Source organism: Anastrepha obliqua, chromosome 1 (genome assembly GCF_027943255.1).
Source record: "Anastrepha obliqua isolate idAnaObli1 chromosome 1, idAnaObli1_1.0, whole genome shotgun sequence".
In the NCBI taxonomy this organism is placed as follows: Eukaryota; Metazoa; Arthropoda; class Insecta; order Diptera; family Tephritidae; genus Anastrepha; species Anastrepha obliqua.
Window position 1 is genome coordinate 12,106,496 of NC_072892.1, and position 17,615 is coordinate 12,124,110.

Consider the following 17,615-nt stretch of genomic DNA (forward strand, 5'->3'; position numbering starts at 1 on the left):
TGGTCTAGAGACGTGAAAATTAAAGGAGTTGAAAATTGAAGAAAAACAATCAGTCTCGTGTTAAAGGACTGTAGCGTCTAAACTAATATAAAATGAAAAAAATCGACTTTTTCGAACCAGACCAGAAAGGTGCCTTAACATTTTGTAACTTTTCTCTTCCCAATTTATTCATTGTTGTTGTTCTCTCACCTCTAAACAATTTTTTACTAAACTTAAATTGGTGTTACTCTGTCACTAATCATTCGCGCCACAGGCTGGAAATTAAAAACAAGTATATTTTTATATTTCCTTTTTTAATTTCAAAGAAGTTAGTGCAAAATAATAATTATTTCTATTTAACAAAAGGGTTTTTTTAAAAAGAGGTGTTATTTTGATATTCAAAGAGAAATACTATTTTTTAATATAAACGATCGGATGTTTATTTCATTATAAAGAGGGAGATATGCCGTTAATAGTGGAAAATAACATCAGGCAAATGACCACCACGAGAACGCTTACAGGACAATATTCTTTTCATGAAATTTTCCATAACCGAATTGCAAAGTGGCTGCCCTATGTCCTCGATAGCCTCACGAATTCCATCTTTGAGGTCTTAAATCGACCCTGGACTGTTGGCATAGACCTTCTGTTTCACGTGGCCCCAAAGAAAAAAGTCACAAGGTGTTAAATCACAAGATCTCGGTGGCCAATTGTGATCACCTCTTCCAGAGATAACACGGTCCGGAAACTTTTCCCGTAAAAGGTCAATGGTTTCGTTGCTTGTGAGACACATAGCGCCGTCTTGTTGAAAATAAACGTTGTGCAGATCAACACCATCCAATTCCGGCCACAGAAAATCGGTAATCATCTCTCGCTAGCGCAATCCATTCACCTGTAACACCTGTTATTGGAAAACCCTTTATTTATGAAAGTTCTGTTAGTGAGGTGGAGTGTGTTGGGAATATGCCGAATTCGCAAATTGCAGGCGTGCGTAGTCTATTAGACGAATGCTTAGTGATCCCAGGGAAAGAAGACATTGTTTGATATAATCCGACCTTAGTTAGGCCTAAAGAGAGCCTATTTGTAACTTCGTGTTTGCAACAAAATAGTAATAGCGATTGATAATTTGCTAATCAAACAATTCTGTGGTTGGTGGACAAATCGGCAAAGTTGAAAAAATTGTATTTAGCAATCGTCGTGTGAACATCAGCTGATATTGGTTACACGCACGGATCGATAGAAGGCGTTGCAATGTCAAGGGTATGAGATCAGTTGAAGCATGGCCTAACAACATCGTATTACTGCTGCTAAAGATATTCTTTCTTTGGGCCAAATGTTATCGATGGTTCACGGAATTTGGCATCGAAACGGCCCAATAAACAACGGAAACTCACTTCGCAGACAGGTGGAAAACTAAAACAAACTACGACAAAATCGAACCAAAACAAAAGTTTTCTTTTTTCGTTTTCTTCAATCGAACTTCTGCCTCTAAATCAAACTGAAAGCATTTTTAAAAAACTACTCATGGTGTCTCCATCACGATAATACACCGCTCCAGGTAGCTTATTTTGCATGCGATTATTTAACCAAATATAAAAATTAACAGCATTTCGCAAGTTCTTCATTGATTTGGCATGATTTCGTGTCTTTTTTAACTCTTCCTATGGCCTCATTTATCAATTCACGGACCGCACTTCGACATGATTGCGGCGATAAAGGGAGAACCTGCAGAAGAATTGGCGTCAGTTCTTGACGTCTTGAACGCGGAATAATATTGGAAATCGGTATGCATATAAGTTTCCCTTCAGCCAATTACTAACTGTTGTTCGAATAATAACTTAGAAAGTGGAAGCATTGTGGCCTTGTGACGTTGCCTGTGGCCTGTGGCACAATCAAGCGCAACACATCAACGTAATTGTGGAAAAAGCAAACACTGACAGAGGAAAGAGACATCAAATAAAAAATGTGATAGTATGCAAAAGTATACACACATGCACATACATATACATAGGATTCAATATATTTACAACTCATAGTGTTCCTGTCTGTGTGTGTGTGCCTGCAATGGCTAATGTGTGAAAAAGAGCGGTGAGACGCTGTAAAATTAGAGCAGCAAAAATTTCATTCATGGGCTCAGTTATGCATTCATTTAGGCGCGTGCATTTATATAGTTTTTGTTGTCTTGTGTCTGTTAAGTTCATTAATACCAGGAAATGTGAAGTGAAGCATTGCCATGTGGAAAAATAAAATAATTGAGAAATATAGAACAACAGCAACAACTGTAAAATCTAAAACAAAAAAAAAAAAAAACCAAATGCCGCATTTCATTGAAGAGAGTTGCACAACAACAATAGTAAAAGCAAAACGCACAGCATGGGCGTAAATGCAGCTTCAATAGAAATGCACTTGTATGTGTATGTATGTATAGTATGTATGTGCATGCATGCACGCCCCCTTAGAGCGCCATTGGTCAAGCCTTACATAGCATAAGCTCTCCTAAGGAGCATACATTTACCGAGAAAAAAAGAATATTGTGAGGGGAACTGTGGCTGCGAAGTTACTTGGGGATTCGGCAGCTGAATTCTGTACGATCGTTTCACATGCATTCACACACTCGTCCAATCCGTCGTTGTTCAGATAGCAACGAAGAGTTATTAATTGATTTGTTTCATATATTATAATACTAACACAATTTCAGTTTTTGTGTAAACACACTTCGAATGACTTCAGCTCATCAGCTGATTCTGTCAAATCCGCTAAGAGCCGAATGACGGTCTGCTAAAGAGCTAACCTGTACATTTTTTCACCGCCATCACTAGCGAGTAGATGAAGCAACTGGCATAAATGCACATACGTTGGCAGCACTGGAAAAGAGCGGTCAAAAATCGGTCCACGATAGTCGGTTCTACGTAACCGGAACGACCCGGATTAACATCCGGCCAAGGAATGTTTCTTCAGCAGGGAATGTTTATGCTGCTAAAAAAACCAACAGCGATTAAAAATTACACTAATTTGGAAGCACTTATTAAGTATTAGTAAAGCTCCATTTAGACATGGCTAATCGGATTGTTTGCATTTGGTTTTGGTTTTAGTCTACAGTCAACAATAACATTGTGAAGAGCGAGGATACAATGCGCGTTACTCTAGCCCGAGCAACACGGTGCCCCTCACCCTTCCACGTCGACCTCTTTACCAAAAGTTGCCGTGTATGAACACAGTCTAATATCAGAAAAGGGAGTTCGTAGCATTGAGTCTAGTGAGTTATACCAGTTTTATAAAGTATAAACAACTCGCTAGTGGCGAATCTTGCTCGATAACTTTGTTGTTGCTTTTACATGCAAATGTTTCTTCAAGCGAGTGGATGCCACAAGGATAGCGAGCAGAGAAGTGGCGAATCGAAGACGCTTATAATTTTGCATAACTTGGGTTAACCTACCACAACAGCCTGACGTGTTTGTGGTTAGCCTAAACTTCATTTAACTTAGAAAACATAGAAAGCTGTAGAATTTTTAAATTCTTAAATTATGTATTTTGCGTAAATTGAGAGCCGTAAGCGAATCATTCATGCCGCCATAACATTTTTCTTTACTAATTTGAATGAAATTCTTCGAAAAATGCCACATAAAATAGATTTTTCGTACGAATGTAAAACATAGGGCAATGCTTTAAGACAAACTGTCGATTCGGGCTATTGTAATTTTGATGACGCGCTGAGTAACAATCTCTAAGTTTCTACGGAAATTAAGTTAAGTCTAAGTCTTAGCCAATACAGCTCTTAGAGCTGATGAGTACCTGCTTTTATGTTGAGATCTTAAAAAACGAAATAATGCAATAATAGTAAAATGCAGCAATAATCATGTCGAAGCGTGGAAAAGCTAATTAACACAGACCATCCAGATAGGCCCGGGCACACACAAGCGCACAAGCGAAGATAAAAGCAAGTAAGGCACGAAGAAATTAGTGTCTTCGTTTGGCTATAGAGCAATGAAAATAAGCTGCAGCTAAAAACTATCCCTAAATTTGTGGGCCAATGCGTTCGCCACACCTGGCCACCAGCAGATGCGGCACAGCAGCACCACTGGCAATGTCCGTCAGTTGCAGCGGTATTAGTTGCATTCACAGTTGATTAGTGCAAGTAAATTATTTTGTTATTCAATTTTTTTAATTTTCGGCGGGAAATGTTTGTTGGAATTATTTGATGTGATTCATAGGACCGCCGGCATATCTCGTACAAAAAGTGCTTTATTTACTTATGGTTGGTTGCTGCTACAATTCATTGGCGCTAGATTCGTTTTGTAATTGTTATTGTTATGGTGGTGTGTGCGCCCAACCTATTGGGTGTTGTTGTTATCGAATATCGAAATGAAGTGTGAATAATAAAGGTAACTTTGAGTAGTTGTTGTTTTAATTTTTCGTGTTTTTTTTGTAAATTTTCTTTTTTTTGTTTTTTGTAAATTTTCTTGTTTTTTTTTGGAATTTTTTGTTGTGTTTTTGTATTTCAGAAAAATATTCGTGACCCAAATAATTTCAGTTGGTTTTACAAGGAAATACGCAAATATTTTTCTATAGCATGCGTGTGGCGGCTTTGGGCGCCACGGCCCTTTCAAAAGCTGGAATTTGTTCGCCTTTATTACATGAAAATAAATTTTGTTTGCCCTGCGGGTAACTCTAACGAAAAATTTTCTTGGAAATTTTGATTAATTGTGCTGAAGTTAGTAATTGGGGAAACAAATCGGTAATAGGCAACGTAGAATTGGTGCCTAATGGATTTTTTTTCGGGTGATTGGGAGTGTGGTGAAAAGTTATGAGAGAAGCTTGTGTGAGCAATGAGATTACGTCCCCAAATAAAGGCTCTTTCAAATGTGACGCCTCGTTGTAAACAGTGAATAATTCTGAGATGGTACCTTCTTAGTCAACTTTTACGCCAACTTTGACATTAGTCAAGTAGTCAAATGTACAATTTTACGCCATAGAATAACGATATAAAATTACCCAAACTTGTTATCAAAACTGTCGACTTTTAACAAAAACATATTAATCGAAATTCGTGATTTCTTTGCTGCAAATAATCGTCCGAATGAGTCGACAACTCAAAGGTTGTTGAAAAATGTTCAAGAAATTGGTTCTATGGAGCATAGAAAAAGGACTGGTGGATCAAAAACTGGACGTTCTCTTGAGAATATTGTTGTTATATCGATATCTCTCTCTCTCTCTCTCTCTCTCTTGCTAGGCATACATGAATCGACTGAAGAATGATAGAAACAAAATTGCGCCCATCAGAGAGTGCGTAACATCACATCGGTGCAGTTGCATGAGAGAGATGTGAAAATGTAAACAAGAATGCAAGAAGAAGAAATTACACAAACAACACACGAAAATAGCGCACAAGTGCGATTTCACACACACTCAGCGATTCTGTCAAATTGATTGAGAGCGGAATGCGAGTAGCCGTTACGATATGGGCGCCATATTTGTATTCTATACATCGAGAGCTTCAATGATAAATTATCTACAAGTACTATTTGGCATTAAGTGGGAGAAAAAACTCTCCGCTTTCTTCGAAAGAGCATTACTCAGAAACTAATGTTCCGATTTCAACATTCTTTGTACAGTGAAATCAAAAATGAAGAAATAAAAAATGATTTCATACAGTTATACTAGCCACAGCCTTAAATATCCGCCAAATGTGTTTTTTAGATCCTTACTGTGGCAACGCTTTATTTATCGATAGTTATTTTGAAAATATGCGATCGCTATTGCAGAAAAAGTTAGCGTACATCGTTACGTACGGGACTTCTCCTGTTAAATTTCGCGATAGCTCTTCAAAAATTTATAAAATAAATACGTGTTTAGGTTACTACAACTATAACTGTGCTAATAAATAAATTTTCATTTATTTGGTAAAATGGCTCCAACACGAAAGTCGACAAGCTCTGCCGAAAGAGACATCATGGTCAAATAATGGAATGAAGGGAAGTCTTTGCGCGAAATTGCCGAAATAGTGGGCAGAACTCATTCTACAGTGCAAGGAGTTATCAAAAATGATAAATGTAGTGGTTCCACTGCATCAAAGCCGAAATCAGGACTCCCAGAAAAGCTAACTGAGCGGGAAAAACGACATATTTATAAACGAAGTGCAAAAGGATCCAAAAATATCGGCTTCCAAAATCGCAGAAAACGTGCAGGAAATATTTCATAAGACCATTTGTAGTGATACTGTGCGCAAGATTTTAAAGAAAAAAGAAGTCGCACGCAAAAAACCGTTTGTATCATTGGCAAACAGATAGAAACGCATCGCTTTCGCCCAGGAAAATTTAAATAAGCCGATTGAGTTCTGGGAAAAGGTAATTTTTTCCGACGAAAGCAAGTTTTATATATTTGGAATCAAGGGACGCAAGCTGGTATGGCGAAAGCAAGGGACTGCCCTCGACAAGCAAAATCTTGCGGCCACAGTAAAACATGGTGGTGGAGGCGTAATGGTGTGGGGTTGTATGGCCAGTAACGGTGTGGGCAAGATAGAGTTTATTGAATCTACTATTGATAAATACTTATATTTGGACATACTTAAATCAAATTTAAAGTAGAGCGCTACCAAATTAGGTTTGGGGAATACTTTTATGTTTCAACACGACAACGATCCCAAGCACACTGCTGAAATGGCGAAGCTCTGGCTACTGTATAATGTCCCAAAACAGCTGCGTACACCACCACAATCACCAGATTTCAATCCAATTGAGCATTTGTGGGACTTGTTAGAACGTAAGATTCGCCAACATGAGATAACACCAAAATCGAGGTTAAAGGACGTTATTACTGAAGAATGGAGCAAAATAACTTCGGAAGAGACGTCAAAGTTAGTAAAATCTATGCCAAAGCGTCTAGCAGAAGTTATCAAGCGCAAAGGCTAACCCACAAGCTATTAAATGAGTTATTTTCACTGTCAATGACTTAATTTTTATGAGCAGTGTACGTTAACTTTTTCTGAATTAATTTTCGTATGTATTTTATTTTTGTTATTGTTGTTGGAACTAATTAAAGTTTATAATTTTTATTTATCCTTTTACTGAAAGACTGAAGAAACAAGGTTCCGTCCATCAGGGAGTGCGTGACGTCGCATTAGCTGAGTTGTGCAGTGTTGCCAACCATTTGTTCTTTGCAATATAAATAGTGCTTTTTTATACCCAAAAACAACTTCTGTATTTTTTACATCGTGCACAGACCTTCATATTTGGAACCACCTTATGACGCGCATCACATGACGGAGGAAAAACAAGTTCTTAAGCACCATTGAAGGATATGTTCGACAGCCTATTATAATTTGGAAATATTTTATTAATTGACGGTGATGATATCTGTATATATATGTATATGACTGCGTTTTGCGCATTTAAAAAACTCTCAGTGAGCTAATAGACGAAAACAGCGTCATGTGATGGTAGATATGTACATATGTATGTATGCGTATGGGTCTGTACGAATGTAAGATTACTTACAATGGAAATTCAACAAAAACATACTACACACGCGCACACGCACACAACACAACCCAACTATCACTTAAGGCGATTGTTAAATGTATGCATACAAGTTTAAAGTAGGCGCTCGCTCGCTGGGAGTGCAATAATAACAAAACACTATTCATACTTGTTCGCATGTACACATGTGCACGCGTGTGTGTGTTCGTAGTATTCGTACATGTGTTACAATCGGAACACAAATTCACAACAATTCAAGGAACGTCGAATGCGAAACATGAGTAGAACACAAACAATCTATCGCTAATATTGTTGCTTTCGTTGTGCCTGGTGTTGTTATCATATTATTGTTGTTGTTATTGCCGTTAGGGATGTAAGCACAAAAATCAAAGAGCAATTAATAAGCTTAACAGGAAGCGATGATGGTAAGAGAGTGGAGCGAGCTGGGGAAGGGCTTAGTCTAATGAGGAAGCTCTCCCCACACATTGACATACGGCAACAACAAAGCGTTACATCGAAAACAAGAAAAACAACAACCCACATCCAAACGCCATCACCAACAATAGGAATAAAGAGCAACAACAGCAACAAAAAGGTATAGTAATAATATTTTATAAACGTTTACTATGAGTAGACTACTACGCAATTTGTAATTAGAGCACTACAAGTAATTATACAACCCGAGATTACAAGTACAAATCATACATAATGCGCTTGAGGTGCGACAACAACTACAATCCCAACAACAACAACAACAACAACAGCAGCAACAAGACAAATAGCAATAAGAAAAGCAAATAGTACCCATACAGTGGATAATAACCAAGTAAAAATATTAAAACAACATACTCGCACAGCACATACACACATACATACACAAAGGCATTTAATTAGATGTACATATGTTAGTAGGCATACACACACACACTGCATGCACGTCTGAATGTATTTAGTACTGGTACTGAGTAACCGTCTAGCAATTTATATTATCAACTCGCCCACACACGCTATGTGTGTTATTGTTGTTGTTGCTCTTCTGGTTGTTGTAATCGAAATCAAAATTATGGCATCTCAATTGATTTGACAAATATTCTTTTCGAGTACCATAGTCGGACGCTATGTACACATGTACGCATGTATGTGTGTGTAGTTATATAAAGTGGGCGCCGCGATTCGATCTGAACTGGTAGATCGCTCGCTTTGTAGGGTTGTTGTTGAATGGATCCAGAGAGCGAAAGTAAGTTTTAAAATATGCATTAAGGCAAGAATGCTTTATCCAGGTTGCGATAATCATATTTATGTTGATAACATTGAAAGCCATTTATACCATTAATTCCGGTATTCATTTATATTAAGTAGAAGGGATTTTGAAATAAACTTTCCAACCTATATATGTACATACATAAGCGTCCTTAAGGGAGTATTCTAGTGCAGTGGCATGAGTTTTGGCCGATTTTTGAAGCGCTGTACAAAGGAAACAAAAAAATTTTTACTATCCATTTTTTTGTTCATTGGTTTATTGATTATTAATTATTACATTAAAAACCAACACAAAAAAAAATTAAAATTGACAAAATTATGCGCAGTTAAAGTAGGTGGTCAAAAAAAAAAAAAGGGGGTGTCTTGGGGTACATGATTTCAACCTTCCTGATGTGAAAAATAAAAACCAAACGGATTCTTAATTATTATAAAGGGTGGTTAAATTTCAAGGGCCGATGTTGAATGTGAACCACGTCAAGTTTTTCTCTGCATTTCATTTGACATTTTTTCAATTTCAGACTAACTCAATTTGAACCATGGAAAGATAGACAATCGAGCAACGCGTTAAAGTTATTCAGGCTTATTAGGAAAACGGGCGTTCAAATCAAAATGCATATCAACTCGTCGTCGTGCCCAACAATTGCACCTCTCACGCTCGTCGTTGATGAACATTATGTATAAAGACTTGCTTTTACACGCTTACAAGGTGCAATTGACTCAAGAACCAAAGAACATTTCAAGCGTCGTCAATGGTCAGAATGGTGGCAGAAAATAGCAACAGTGAATGACCTATTTTCGAAGAAAATCATTTTCAGTGATGAGGCACATTTTCACCTCAGTGGATTCGTCAATAAACAGAATTGCCGCATTTGGACGAATGATAATCCAAGAGTGATTGCCGAAAAACCAATGCAACCACAAAGAGTGACTGTTTGGTGCGGTTTATGAGCCGGCGGCATCATTGGGCTGTATTTTTTCCAAAATCAGGCTGGTCAGGCAGTTACTGTGAATAGTGTTCGCTATCGTTAGATGATAACGAACTTTTTGTGGCCCGAATTCGAAGATATGGATGTGGACGATATGTGGTTTCAACAGGACGGTGCCACTTGTCACACAGCTAACGAAACAAAGGCTCTTTTGCGCGAAAAATTTGATGGCCGAACAATCTCACGTCGCGGCGATATCAATTGGCCGTCAAGATCATGTGATTTGACACCGTTGGACTTCTTTATTTGGGACTATTTGAAAGAAAAGGTGTACGTCGATAAGCCAGCAACAATTCATGAGCTAAAGGATGAGATAATTCGGCACATTAACGGCATAGAACCTCAATTATACCTCAGCGTCATCGAACATTTGGACCATCGGATCGAGGTGTGCTGCCAAGGCCGCGGCGGTTATTTGGCCGATATTTTGTTCCATACGTAATTGAGCCATACCAATATTATCATAATAAAGAGAAATTACAATAATTTCCTAAAACCTTGTACTTTATTCAAAATCAACACCGGCCCTTGAAACTGAACCACCCTTTAGATGGCGCTATCGAAAGAACCGAAAGAGGTGGTCGCCGTAGCCGAATGAATTGGTGAGTGACTTCCATTCGGAATTCAGAGAGAACGTAGATTCAAATCTCGGTGAAACACCAAAATGAAGAAAAAGTTTTTTCTAATAGTGGTCGCTCCTCGGCAGGCAATGGCAAACCTTCGAGTGTATTTCTGCTATGAAAAAGCTCCTCATAAAAATATCTGCCGTTCGGAGTCGGCTTGAAACTGTAGGTCCCTCCATTTGTGGAACAACATCAAAACGCACGTCACAAATAGGAGAAGGAGTTCGGCCAAACACCCAAAAAGCGTGTACGCGCCAATTATATATATATATGATAGAGGTTACTATCTAGGACTCAATGAACTTACCTAAGAGACTTATTGAATATTAGTGAAATAAGGTAAGCAATCGCATAGTTGAGCAAAATACCTCTGCACCTGTTTGAGATGATGATGTGAGCTCTGAAATGCTTTTAGTGACGTCATCGACGATTAAGCAGAACTCTCTATTTAATGTACGAGGTTTCGAGAAATTGAAAAATCTGTGCATGAATCGGTTTCTCGATGGTATTGTTTGGACTTTCTAACCCCCCCTCCCCCAAACTGAACAATTCTGGGTGAAAACCATGCTTAACCATTGAATGCCGTGGGCTACAGCTCTTAAGAAACACTTTTTTTTATATTTTTATAACAGTTCCGGGCATGGAGCCTAAGACTTGCTACCGGTATGTCACACACAAATACATACATTCAAAGGCCCGTGCAGATTGAAGAAAAATCATCTTCTATTAGGTATTTAAAATTATTATTTTGATTCCACTTCAGATGATCGTTAACTGCCAAATTAGTGAGCTTCACCAAACATTTATTTCCAAAGAGGCGTTGCTAAACCTTTTTACAATTTTATGATCACTTTCAATTACTTAATGAGAAGAGCACATCACAACTTATTCAAGAAAATCCGAACTTGTAAACACACTGACGGTGGGTGAATCAGTGGCCTAGGAACTCATATTGCAGTGGATTATCAACACAAATATTTTTACAGATAAAACAGATGACGACAAAAGAGCACAAATATGTATGTTAACATTGCCGCGGAAATGAGTCACTCACTGCTAATGGCGGATATGGCAAATGCGACAGCCAAGCGCGCACACACACATACACGCAAGCACTTCTAGAGTGCATAGAATCAACATACTATACATTGCAAATGGAGTACGAATGTGTGAAATCGCGCGGTTTCTAGCACGCAGCGGAACTTAGTTGAAGCGGTACAAGAAGGTGGCGCTTTATCATTACCTGGTTGTGATCAGTGATTCTCCTCAATTCCTTTTTGGCAATTATTGTTGTAAGTATTTTCACTTAGAATACACGCGTATGTATGGTGTGTACGTATGTCACATATGTATATATGTATGTATGCATATAGTTTTTGGTACTTCATTAACTTTTAATCAACGATCTCCAATTTTTTTTGTTTTTTCAACTTTTGTACTTTGCTTATTTTCTTTTATTTTTTTGTAATTATACACAACACTTCTGAGAGTTTTGTTGCTTTGTTATTGCTTCATTGCATGGCACACGAATATGCGCCGATTTTCACTGATTCCTTAGATTCACTTTAAGTGGCACAATTTGCATTTAAATGATTTTCTTTGTTTACACAATTTCGCACTTATTTGGATGATTTGCAAAAATTACGAGTGGAATCTGCACACAAAAACAAAATTTTATGTAAATAAATTTGCATACACATGCAAAGTGACAAACGAATGAAAACAATTTTCAGTTTATTAATTAATCCGTTCATGCAACAATGTTGAGGCGCGAAAATTTTTCACGCGTTTACAAACACACACGCGCTTGCGGCACACAGCAAATGCATTAAGGTGCCGTCAGATTGTGGCAAGGAAAGTGAATTTAGCAAATCTGTACAGCTGAAGAGATACGGAAAATAATTGTAGAAGTAATCACGCTACGGTTTCGAGAGCTGTGTATTGGGACGCCGGTAGCCGAGTGAGTTAGTGCGTCACTACCATTCGGATACCATACAGTAGGTTCGAATCTCGGTGAAAGATCAAAATCTGGAAAAAGTTTTTTTTCTAATAGCGGTCGCCCCTCGGCAGACAATGGCACACATCCGAGTGTATTTCTGCCATCAAAAAGCTTCTCATAAAAAATATCTGCCATTCGGAGTCGGCTTGAAACTATAGATCCCTCCATTTGTGGAACAACATCAAGACCTCCGCCACAAATAGGAGGAGGAGCTCGGCCAAACATCCAAAAAAAAGGGTGTATATATATAATGGGGCGCCGGTAGTATGAGAAACCCGGCCGTAATCGCGTAAACGGTTATAGCGCCAATCAGGAAGAAGAAGAATGGGATGTTTTATGTATTCCTCATCTAACTTAACCTTCCATTGGGCACTTTTTTTAAAAACTTCTGTTGGGCACCCGGGTCCGGCCTGTTTTCGTCCTTTTCGAGGACTCTTTTTAAAAGGTTATATCCATAAATCGATAGAAATTAAATTTTAGGAAGCTACCTATACGCTCAAGTCGTTAGCTATAATAGAAATATGTTAAATTCACATCCGACGTCGAAAAAGTCTGGTCAGACTCTCTCAACATCGAGAAATGAATATTCATAATTTCTTATTAAATAAGAAATAGATCGGACTCGATACCTTACAATCAAAAATATAAGAAAACAATGCGGTTGTAGATGAGTCGGTTGGAGAGAAAAAATTATAGGAACGTAGTTTGGAAAAAATCTATCAACCATCACAGAAAAAAGATTTTTCGAGAGAGTCGGGAGCGCATAATTTGTTTTGTGAAAAAAACCACAAATCGAAAAAAACAAATACAGTAAAACCTTCCTCTGGCGGATACCTACCGTCAGTCAGCTTTTGTCCGTCTTAAGAGATGTGTCCGCTCAAAGGAGGGTAAAGTCTCCTAATACGTAAACCCATCCTCCTAACCATCCCACCACCACCTCTCCCCGCCCTCGCCTATCATTCCATCGGTTTTCTCTTTCACCTCACCTCCTTCATAATGGTATCACAAAGGACGAGCCCGTTTATCTTCGTCCAAGTGTGCTCACACCTTGGGCAACCATTCCAACCTAACCTAACATTCTAATACATAAGACGTGGTATAGGAAAAATGTCCATCCAAGGCATCTGCCTGGCTGATAGGTGTCCGTTAAGAGGTTACACTGTATCCATATGTACAGCGGCCACCGAAGCCGAATGTTTGGTTGGTGCGGAAGTTTGAAACGCCAGGCACGAAACCTCAAATTGATAGAAAAAGTTGTTTCTTCTAGCGGTCGCCCCTTGGCAGACAATGGCAAACATTCGCGTGTATTTCTGCCATGCCGTGTATTTCTCATAAAAACCATTTGCCGTTCGGAGTCGACTTAAATGTGTAGGTCCCTTCATTTGTGGAACAACATCAAGACGCGCACCACACATTGTGGGAGAAGCTCGTGCCACAAAGGGTGTAAGCGGCAATTAATATTTTTTTATCCATATTAATTAGGCAAAAGTTTCAAACGGCAATACTGGAATGACTTGACCACATGCGTACATTTATAGTAATTGGAGCTTGCACCCTTTTTGGGTGTTTCGCCGACCTCCCTTCCAATTTGTGGCGTGATTCTTGATGTTGATGTTGAGGAACTTTTTCATGGCCGAAATACACTCAGAGGTTTGCCATTGCTTTCTGAGGGTGGATCGCAATTAGAAAAAAAATTTTCTATCGATTTGGAGATTTGAACCTACGCACGCCGAATGGTAGTCACGCACTAAATGGCTGAACAACATCTTCCAGAAGTAGATAAACTACAAAATAACTTTCCAAACTGATTTGCTTGTTGCTGTTTGTAGTCAAGCTGTGAAAGTTTTATTTTCAAAATGTTGAAAAAACTCTCTCAACGCACTTTGCTGGTATTCACACAAGCAAAAGTAAAACTTTTTGCTTACAAAATGTGTTGAAAATTCACTTTCCTTTCCATGCCTAACCGCCGCATATTTAAAAAGGCGTAAATGAGTTTTCAGCCCATTATCACATGCCCGACGGATCGTTCGCTTGAACGGCGCAAAGTGTTCTCTTGCTTTGAGCGACGCTATTCGAAAATTCTGAGTGTTGTTAGTGTTTCGACATTGAACGTACGCATGGATGGCTAGAGTTGGTTAGATGAAATCACCGAAATCGAGCTACTGCGATTTCCGCCGGCGAGACACCAGTGGCGCTATTGACCGCGTTGTGGTTATTAAACGAGTTTGTACGAATTTTGCTTATCAAAAAGAGAGCATGCGCTGCGTTTAAAGCTCTTAAAAATTAGTTTAACAAATTTACTTAATAAGACTTCCCGACGTTGAATTGCAAACTTAAAAACAAAAATAAACACTGCTTCTGCTCACACTCAACTTTTGTCGTATTCAAGCTTGGCGCACTTTCCGCATTGATATTATTCACTTCGATCAGAACTGCCACTAATTGTTTGTCCTTGTTTGTTTACAACGTCAAACTATGTGTTGTAGCTTGTTTGTTTTTATTTGCACTTTTTTCTTTTTTCACTTGGAACACGAAAGTTCTACTTGTTTTTTAGTTGATTGCCGCTTCACAAACAAAAAAAAAAACACAAACAATATACGAGTCACACCGAACGTTCCGACGCACAATCGACAACGAAAGAAACGCACATGTGAACACGTTAGACGATCGCCGCACTTTGAATTGCGATATGCGAAGAATTTTTCGAATGGATCGTAAAAAAATGTGCAGGTTGTCTTCGGCAACACAATACAATAACAGCGAATACAACTTACACGAACACAACACAAATCGCATGCGGCAGCGCGGCACGGAAAACCCAAAGTAAATGACGAAGCCGTTTACGAAAAAGAAAAACGATCAACAAACAACCGAATGATGAGCTAGTTGTGCTGTAAACAAAACGAGCGACTAACCGACCAACGATCGCATGCACCGATCAACGACTGAACGAATGAAGTGATGAAATAATGAACAAAAGTACTAATATGCGACCACTCTGACGCTACACCAGTGAGCGACTGATCAGTGCGGGCATGAACACACGTATAATACAAAAAAAGGAAAAAATAGGGTAATAAACTGAACTGCGAAGTCACAGACGGCGGCGAAGTAGCGCGCACGCAACCACCGAAAATATCATGTGAAACTACCAACTCAACGCCGCAGCCTCTGTCGTCGTCATCGTCTCTGCGGTAGCTGCAGTCGTTTCCGACATTCATATGTACATATGTATGTACGTGTACGTCCATACTCGCATGCTACACAATAGAGGAGCGCATGAGTTTGAGAGTGAGTGTAGAATGCGTGAGCGAGTGAGTGAGCGTGCGTCTATGAGCATATGAATGAATAACCAACAACTGACTGGCCGGCCGAGTGACTGATCAAGCGTGCGATAAACCGTCGCGTCAATAGTCCGATACTCCAAAGCGCTGACGTTCACGACGCTTTTGAGTGCGCACGCGATTGTGCGCCTCGCGGCATCATTGCGCTGTTGTACAAATCATGAATGAAAAACATTTCAAGTAATCACACGACAACGAGAATGTACTACGCCAAAAAAAAGGAGGAACACAAAAAAATACCCAAAGCTCGCGCGTGCACACATACATACTCTTCGAGCAAGCAATATATATGAATGTGTGTGTGAATACAAACAATAATAAGGCTCGTAATGTCGACGGCGGCAGCGATGTCGATAGTAACGCGTTGAGTGTTGAATGCTAGCGATCAGCTCTCAGCGACAGAGGGAGAACAACAATTGATGTTCGGAGAGAGTGAGCAGCATTGCAAGAATATTGTAAGAGTCGTTTGCCAAGCAGCTCTTTTATTATTCCTGCAATGTCTTTTTCGTTGAGTCCTGTTTCGAAGTTTCCAATTATTCGTATCCTTCAGCAGCGCTCTCTTAATACTTGAACTTCTCTTAAATGTCTGTGTGTCTCGCCCTCTTCTCGTCATATATTCGTATATTGACCTTTATTTTAAATCTTATACGGTTCTCTTTTGTTTTTATTTGCGTTTTCTATGTCCTTAATCTTCTACTCATAAACCATCTGCTGCTGGTGAAATTGATTTTTTCGGAAAGAATGCGTTGTTTTTTTTTAGTTCAGCTGCTTCTTGGAACTCCGAGTTCGTTGTTGTGTCAATAACGTTTTCCTTTTGATGCCATTTTAGTTTGAATTGCTATTTTTCCGGTGATATAAAATCACAGACATTGTCCGGCACATTGTTCCATAATCTGTGTTCCGGCGTGTTTTTATGATTTTTTATTTTCTGGAGTCTGATAAACGTATGTGATAGCTATGGCCTGGTAATTGTGCCAGCACCGAGGATGTCATATGTAGTCATATACATATACATACGTAGAGTAACAGTTCGTCGAGATACCACACGATGGGGAGCGGAAACGGAAGGGCAAAAAAGATAGATTGAGAACGGCAACGTTCTAGGTTTCGTTAAGTTAAAGTGAGGGTGAACGGTTCTTAAACGCATTTTAATTTATTTGTGCAAATAAATTCATTAAATAGCTATATTTTATTATATTAAATATATAATTTGTGGAATTGCTGAATTTTTTTTGAAGTCCGCAAGATTTTCGCAGGGCTCATGTTAATATTTTCGTAAAGTTGTCATATAATAAAATACTCAACCGTCTCCTCTTTTCCTCAAGCTGTACTCAACCCTCTCCATTACAACCTAACCTAACCAATTTTTTTGAAAAAAGGAAACGCTACTAGATAATCTTTAGGCAAGCGGGTGAAATTTGGGACCACATCGACAAGCTACCCGGTGTCCAACACTTTTTAAAATTGCATGGCTTTTGATTTCATACAAATATGGTTTAGGAAGCTGTAAAAAAATATGTATGCAGTTTTTATTTGCTCCTCATAACCTCCTAATCATCGCTACATTTGCTTTGAAATATGTGCACATGATTGTGTGCCTATATGCACATACATACATACATATGCACAAATACAGAAATCGGAGAATTTGTTATCAATACAAAAATACGCTCTTCGGCTGCGATCCCAGCGAAGTGATCAAAGTGTTCGAAGAGGGAGGCGGTGAGGCGGGCGCCTAACAAAATGTGAGATCAAACAAATATTTTACTACAAATATAAACAAGAGAACTTTTTTTAAAACAAACAACAATTACAACACATCTCAATTAAGCACAACAAAAATAGTAACAAAATCAAATTCGAAAAATGCGACGGCAGCAAGAAGAAGAACAACAGATGTGCTCCGTTTTAAAATTACTCGCAGATAATCGGTAATGAATGCAATTAAG

General features: G+C 38.7%; 1 protein-coding gene across 4 annotated transcripts in view; it reads right to left on the bottom strand.

The window, feature by feature from the left end:
- LOC129236393 (insulin-like receptor) overlaps positions 1–15,323 on the bottom strand; it is a 164,817-nt gene extending 149,494 nt beyond the window's left edge. The window contains exons 1-2 of one of the 4 annotated variants that reach the window (XM_054870758.1): positions 15,097–15,323; positions 11,567–11,977 (exon numbers count right to left, since the gene is read on the bottom strand). The gene's annotated coding sequence lies outside the window, so the exon portion shown is untranslated. Of the gene's footprint in view, positions 1–11,566; positions 11,978–14,437; positions 14,610–14,688; positions 14,999–15,096 lie in introns of those variants that run through there. The other 3 variants (XM_054870761.1, XM_054870759.1, XM_054870760.1) reach the window with 3 other exon arrangements.
- Between the last annotated feature and the right edge of the window lie 2,292 nt (positions 15,324–17,615).